This window comes from Mus musculus, chromosome 8, assembly GCF_000001635.26.
Source record: "Mus musculus strain C57BL/6J chromosome 8, GRCm38.p6 C57BL/6J".
NCBI classification, from domain to species: domain Eukaryota; kingdom Metazoa; phylum Chordata; class Mammalia; order Rodentia; family Muridae; genus Mus; species Mus musculus.
Genome location: NC_000074.6, coordinates 12,429,337 through 12,437,093, shown reverse-complemented (window position 1 = coordinate 12,437,093; position 7,757 = coordinate 12,429,337). Strand labels below are relative to the sequence as shown.

Here is a 7,757-nt window from a genome sequence, read left to right as displayed (position 1 = left end):
TATTTGAGAATCGGTTTCAAGCAAACAATAAATAGACAGATATACAAACATACAGAGAGACAGAGAGAGACAGAAACAGAGACAGAGAACAGACAGACAACAGACTAGGATGCTGCCACTAATGTTTTACTAGTTAAACAGAAAATCCTAAGAATGATATTTTGCAAGGAGTGCATTCCTCCAAAGAAACCATATCAGCTCATTTACATAAACCCTGACACTGCTACTTTATAATTTGGTACTTTATAATTTTTATCTTAGTTAGACAGAATTCAGCCAAAATCAGAGGAGTAAATGGACTTTAAAAATAATGGACAACAGCTCCTTTTATGATGAAAAATAATTTTATTCAAAATTTATCTCTGAGATACTTTCACTTTATTGATGTAGTGGATTTAACTTCACATTTTCCCATTTTTTTCATATTAGTTATACAATACCTAAAGTAAATAAATTGAATGATATTGTATGTACGCCAAGCCTATTCATGTAAAATTTTCGTGGTGTGCTTTAATTGAATATATTAAGGACAATAAGCATGGAGCAGGTTTTTTTCATTTCTTATCACCAAATGACTAAATAAAATTTCTACTTTTTATAATTTCACTTTCAGACCTCTGGTATCTAAAATATTATACAGAGTATTTTGGAATCTTTAATAATCAAGTTTACTTGAATTGGCAAGATGGTTCAACATCTCAAAGGCAGTTGGTGCCAAGCCAGGTGGCCTGAGTTAGATCCCTGGGACCCACAAGTTGGAAGGAGAGGAGTGACTCCTGAAGACTGTCTTCTAACCTCCTTGTTCACCATGGCAAGCACACTGCCAGTGCATGAATAAATGTAAATGAATACATGTAAAATAGACATTTATAAGCATGTTCCCTCATGGCCTCCTTGGTTTAAGTCTCATTTCATATCATTCTAAATGTGTATGTTAGCCCCAAAAGGAATTTTGAGAAGGAACTCACTCTTGGTTGGTATAGACAACAAAAGACAAATTTCTGTTCAGAATTCTGTTTTGTTTGAGTGGTGGCAGTTACACTCATTTGTAAGGCAAAATTAAAGCCAGAAAGTGTCAAGTGCTGACTAAAAGTTTGAAAATAGCAGAGAGAGGCTTCCTTGTAATGCCATGGGATTTGCACAGTCACTCCTAGAATCAACGTTCCTCCATCCAACAGTAGTAGCAAGATTCTTCAAAAGTTGCACACTTGTTGGCATTCACAATAGTATCTGAGTTTGGTAGCTGTATATGGGATGGATCCCCAGGTGGGGCAGTCTCTGGATGGCCTTTCCTTCAGTCTCTGCTCCACACTTTGTCTCTGTATCTCCACATGGAGGGACCCATGGCTTCCTGTCTGTAAATACATTCAAATTCTCAGACACTGCTTCTAAAATTACTTTCACTTCTTTCTGTTTTCGAGATGAGAGTGTGGGCACCTGCCGTGGTCCACACAAGACAAGGGCTCTAGACTGTAGAGCCCTGATCATTCACACTGGATGCTCAGCACAGTGACATTCACGATCTGATACTGTTTTGTTTTGCTTGCTTTGCTTTGCAGAATGAAATTCAGCACCACCTTTCCCCCCACAGCCCACTCACAGAGCAGTGAAAGCACGGGGCATGCACATGTAGCAGGGAATGGCCTTGTTGGACATCAATGGGAGGAGAGGCCCTTGGTCCTGTGAAGGCTCGATGCCCCAGTGTAGGGGAATGCCAAGACAGGAAAGCGGGAGTGGGTGGATTGGGGGAGCAGGGGGAGTGGGGATGGGATAGGGGGTTTTGGTAGGGGAAACTAGGAAGGGGGATAACATTTTAAATGTAAATAAAGAAAATATCTAATAACAAAAAGTTGCAGCTCGGTTAATGATCACAATGTAATTAAACAGAATTAAAGCTAATCTAGAAAGAATACCACTCCAGCAATAAATACAATGTATACTTCTTTTTACTGCTGCAAGTGAGGAAGCTTTGATTGTTACAAGGGTAACTTTGAGAGGAGCTGGGAGGGGCTCTGGCTGCCTCTAGTGATCGCAGGCTCAGTCCTTTCCACTGCATTTGTTTCTTCCCTTTCCATTTCCTAGAGGATCGTGGAAAGACCACAGACAGCCGCTGAAAGGCACAGAGCCAGCAAAGAGGAGCTACCAAGGCCACAGTGGCTTCCAAGAGCAGCTGGCAGTCAGGCTCACTTTAATAATGTGTTTTCTTTAACCCAACACATCCCAAGCACTGTCATTTCTGTAGCCAACATCTCAAGAAATCAATGATCTCCTTCTCATTCAGCAACTCTACATCTAGTGTGTATGACATTCTGAATGTTGGATGCTCAGGGGCCATATGTGGTGGCCAGGCACCCTCTTGGATAACACAAAATATACATGGCACTCTGGGAGCAATCTAGGAATAAATACAGACAGAAAGGACAAATCAGGAAGCACAGAAAACAAGCTGACAAAGCCCACCCACAAGTTGTCCAACCTGGGATGAATCCAGATCCTGACGGACAGAAGGAAAGGCCTGGCCCTTGGACTCACATTGTCCTGTGTGCCTAATCTAGAGTTTTTCAAGTTCTGCCAGGAGGTCAGGCCCTCAGGCTGGACGATCCATCCAGCATTCAAAAAGAACACAGACTGGGAACTAGAGAATGCCCTGTGTTTGAGTGTGAGTCTGCCACTTGTGAATGGCTTGTGACACATACGGGCTGATGTCTGGCACCTGTGTGCTCAAGTGAGCGTGAACATGGGAGGATGAACACCCACTGTGCGGGGGGAAATGGAGAGGCAAGAGCAAGCCTGTGGCCATTCCCCAGAAATGGGGAAGGTCCTTTTGCAGGAAAGAGGCCCTGTTTTGTCACATGACATCTCTGGCTACCAGCCCTATCATCCCTCCTACCCAGGACCTCCGCACTTCCTCAGTAGATACCCTGCGCATCTCCAGGGAGCCTGGTCCATACTGAGAGCCCAGCTTGTCCATGCAGTTTACAGCCTGATGGCCTCTCTCCACTACATTAACGTCCAAATGGCTACCCTATCTATAGTCTCCCTGGTTTGGGGCAGCCTGGAATGCTCAGAGAATCATGGGTTACAAGATCTCTTCCCCACTAATTGTTCACTTTCTTTCTTGTGTAAAACAGTATTTTGTTGAACTTCACATCTCTCTGAGCCCTCCCTATTGAGGCTATCAAGAATTGGGAAGGCTCCTTGGCAGGGTTGAGGTACAGGGGAGGCCTTATTCAGTATAGGAAGACATGCTCTGCAGCCATCTTATCTTGAGTATGACCCTGCTACAAGTGGCCTGGTGCTCTTCTTGGTGTTTCCTGGGAACATGCTCCACCAAGAGAGAAGGCAGAGGGGACAGCAGTGGAGTCCTGTGAAGAGGCAGGAGACCTGTCAACAGAGCAGGATGCTGCCGGCCTGTGATACTACATCTAGTAAGCTGACACAGGTAGATTGCACTGAGTTCTAGGCCAGCTTGAGTTATAGAATGAGACCCAAAACAAAGCAAAATGCAATACACTGGAGGTCCCCGGGACCAAACATATTGAAGGAGAGGAGGAAGCTGTCTTACCTAAAGCCCTGAAGCCTTGCCCCCCCCCCACTCCCCTGCCCGCCCCTACCACTTAGTAGGCAGTGAGCCTGAAGACCAGAGGGATGCACTTGCAGGTTCGGCAGCAGGCACACTACAGGCCACCCACTGCTGGTTCCATTCTCATTTCTTACACCAGGAACCACCATCCCCTGGCCAAAGAACATCTCTTCACAGTCCAGGTTGCAGAGAAGAGGGTGGGGGAGGCAGGGAGGGAAGATGGAAACGATGATATGAACCACTGATGCTTCTGTGAAGGGAGCTGAGGTGGTCTGAGAGTGCTGATGCAGCCAGCCTGCTTGCTTCTCTAGAAGGTGGCATTTGGAGTTCCAGCTAAGGAAAATGACCTTGGCATCTGCGGTTGCCTCTTGCTCCATCTCGTCATCCAGTCTCTTTTCAGTGCACTTAAACTTGCAAGCAGCAGCAAGAGACAACAAAAAAGCCTCCACATCTTAGCCCTTTAAGCCAGACGCCCCACTTCAGAAGCCAAGGCTAGTTTGTAAAGTTTTCAAACCCTCTAGTAAGAAACTGCAAACTTTCCCTTGCCCATGCCCTCCTCCGGTCCCCAACAACAGAAGCAGCTCTGGACATTGAAATGTGTCACAGACAGAAACACTCAAGACAAGGCTGCTCATGAATTCGGGTCGTATAATTTTCAGAGTCTACATCTTGCAATGATGACATTACTCTGGCAGCCAAGGGTCCAGGGCGGCCAGTCTGAGCAGCTGCTCCCAGCTTTGAAAGGCCCCGGACAATGGGTGCACTGTTCCCAGGGTTGCCCTCCGGCATTTGCATAGACTGTTCTGCCTGGTTGACCAGGGGCTGTCCAGCTCAGCATTGTCCACATATCAGAGGTGACAGGACTCAGGTGAGAGCTGAAGCCGGAAGGCCTCCAGAGGGCATGAGGATGACTGTCCTGGGAACCTTAGCTCGGCTTGCTTTGCAGAGATTCACATGTTTGCTTTCGCTGCTGGAGAGGAGGAACCAGGAGACTTTTAAGAGGAGCTTACAGAGGCTGTTGCAGAAGCATCCTGGGGTACCACCTAATCTAACAATCTAATAATGTGATGGACCAATGGGTGGTCACTCTTGGATGTTTAATATGCTGACAAAATGGAGGCGCACAGTTTCGGCTTCTGTGGCCTAAAGCTGTCACAAGCTGATGCCCAGCTTTCACACCTACAGAGACACCGTTGCCCAGGCGCAGAGACCTCACACACCAAGTGGTAGTTCCCTCGAAGCTGATGCTTTGACCTCAGCAGAGAAAGTTTTTGTAGACAAGTATTCTCCCTAGAGCTTTGGCACCACACACTCCACCATCTTATTTTATTTTATTTTATATTTTAGGTTTTTTGAGACAGGGTTTCTCTGTACAGCCCTGGCTGTCCTGGAACTCACTCTGTAGACCAGGCTGGCCTCAAACTCAGAAATCCGCCTGCCTCTGCCTCCCAAGTGCTGGGACTAAAGGCGTGCGCCACCACTGCCTGGGTACAACCCACCGTCTTTAACTGGAACAGGTAGGGCAAGGGGCTGAACAACTAGGATTTATTTCCACGCCCACAGTTCCTAAGTAAATATTACTAACCCTTGTAGGACCAGGATCCCGAAGGAGAAAATTCCAGGGGAGGGGCCTAAGGAGTAGCTGTGGGTGTGGTAGGGGTGAGGCTGGGAGATCAAGATGGGAGGGAACATTTTTCTGCATCTGAATAGACCACGGTCTGAAGACTCAGCAGCATCATTTTCAGGTTAAAAAGCTCTTTATATAGGCAGTTCTGTGCCTTTACTGGGAGCTAATCAACCTCTCTCAGGCCGGAGTCCCCACAGGCCTGTTTCCTTCCTCTCTTCCACATCTTCTGTGCGCCTAAGTGCTCGTAGACCCCCAACCCGAGCCCAAACAGGTGCTAGCTACTGTGCAGCATCCACTGCAGGGAGCTGGCCAGCTGCTGGCCCCCGCAAGAACCTAGGGGAAGCTTCCGTGTTCCCACCCGTGTTCACTGCGGATTGCAGCACCGCTCATCTTGGGAATATAGCGATTAATCCAGCCGCAGGTTTCCAGATAAGTGACTGTGATGGAGACTGTTGGCGAGAAAATAGACAATTATCCGCTGTTAGCTTTACATAAAGATCGCATTAACTCAAATTAGTTATCAGACAAAAGAGCGTCGGCAAGCGCGCCCTGCCGGCCCGCGCCCTGCACGCGGGCACCTCGGGGTGCAGCCGGGCAAAGCGTGGGGCTGGGCTGTGGCTTCGAGACGTGGGGCCGGGAGTGGGAGGACGCGGCGGGAGGGCTCTAGGCTGGCGTTACTCGTGCTGTGCTGGCCTGGATGGGGCGAGGGAGGGACATAGGGGCAGCCTACGGAGCCGGATCGGCCGGCCCCTGAACTACAACAGTCCCACCTCAGTCTGTCCCACGCTCGTCCCTTTTGCAAGCTCTACCCTGGGAGCCAGCCTGTCCCCGCGACCTGTAGTTCTTTCGTCTCTGGCTGTGACGTCGTTAATTCTCCCAGGCAGAGGCGGCTCTCCAGGCTCGCCACTGCCCCGCAGGGTGCACTGGACAACCTGGTGATCTGATCCTGCGGGGCTACCAGCCAGTATTCCCCGCCCCTGAACCCCCCACCCACCCACCCACCGCCACCCACCGCACTTTCTGAAGGTCGCTCTCAGTATGACTCATAGAGACGAAAAATGAAGACAAGCTGAGGGGGACCGGGCCCGAGCAGGGATAGGATGGGGCTGAGAGTGGCCTGAGGCAGGACCACGTCAGTGCGGCCTCGATTACCAAAGTTACGCACTGTCCACGCACTGAGCATCTTCGCTACCCTCCTTCTCCTGTATCCCGGTTAGCCTGGACACCGGCTTTCACCCGCAGGATGGATTTCGCTGACCGCTGTCGGTGGGAACAAACGCAGCGCCCAACATCCCGACGGGTTGCAACGCCCAGCGGGGTCCCCACTGCTGCAGGCGCGTACTGGCGGTGGCGCTTGCGCCCGGCCGGCCTCCTTGGCCCCAGGGTCCCCGGTCCCGCTGAATAGGGCGGATAATGACCCCCGGTTCCCAAGGCAGGCTCTCTGCTGCCTGGTGAGCCTTGGATTTGTGTGGTCCAAGCCTTTCCCAGCTTGTCCCATTCTGTCACCGGGATAAGGGGCTCCCTCGGCTCGTTTGCACCTGCGTCGCTTTTGGCTCCTTCAGGAATGCGCTGAAGCTTGTAATCAGCTTTGTGAAGCCATTGAGTGCACGGCTGAGTGAAACTTCCAAAGCTCGAGGAAAACTGGCCGGCTGAATAGGAGCCAGCATGGGGCTGCTCTCCAAGCCTCCGCGCTGCCAAATTCCAGCAGAGCGCCTCACAATCGCCTTCCCCACACTGAGAAAAGTGAGAAAAGAAAAGGAAAAATACCAGTCACCGGGGTTAGCTGTTTGTTCCCAGATTAATGGCAAGCGGCTCCCTCCTACTCCACCCCTCCACAAAGCTCACCAGTTCAGGAAATATGACAGGGAGGGGAGGGCAGTTATTAATAGCTCCCCAACTGATGTCACCCCCCCCCCGGGCGGGGGTCTTCTGGGTCTCTGGAGGGGTCCTCCATTCCCAGTTGTTGAGTTGAGCTCCATGTGCCTTAGGCCCAGCAGTTGAAGCTTGTCTTTGCTTGAGTAGAGCGGAGGATGAAGCCATATAGAATCCTTAGCCTAGGCTTCAGGAAGGAACCACTAAGCACCGGGCTCCTTCTATGCAGGCCCAGCAGGGACCCTGCATGCTGGCCCCTTAGCAACAGGTTCCTGGGTCTCTCCTTAGAGGAGCACTCTCACTTCCAAGACTCCCGTAATACCGTTTCTTGGTGACTCCAGTAACAGAGGTGCCTGCAGGGTGACAGCCACTACAGGTGCTTCTCCTTCTGCTTCAGGCATCTGGGCTGTGATTTCTAAGAGCCAACTACTTAAGACAAGTATTTCCATGTGCCGCAGAGGCCCTGGCTGATTCTCTCCCACTCAAGGTTAGTGAAGGCTCCTCTCTGCAAAACAAAATCCTTACCAGTCAACAAAAGACCAGACAGCCTGCAAAAGGCAAAACCATCCTTTTCAAGGTCCAGGTATACCTGGATTCTGGATGGCTGCTCGTCAAGGGAGGGCTCCTCCTTGGGAAGCCACAGTAGGTTCTAGAAACAGTGCGTGCAGTGTCCCT

General features: G+C 50.0%; 1 long non-coding RNA gene across 1 annotated transcript in view; it reads right to left on the bottom strand.

Moving 5' to 3' along the window:
• Nucleotides 1–361: 361 nt before the first annotated feature.
• The window catches only part of Sox1ot (Sox1 overlapping transcript), a 50,962-nt gene continuing 43,566 nt past the window's right edge, over nt 362–7,757 (bottom strand). The window contains exons 5-8 of the long non-coding RNA NR_027975.2: nt 7,056–7,587; nt 6,363–6,944; nt 4,671–5,659; nt 362–2,353 (exon numbers count right to left, since the gene is read on the bottom strand). This is a non-coding gene — a long non-coding RNA (Sox1 overlapping transcript). The remainder of the gene's footprint in view (nt 2,354–4,670; nt 5,660–6,362; nt 6,945–7,055; nt 7,588–7,757) is intronic.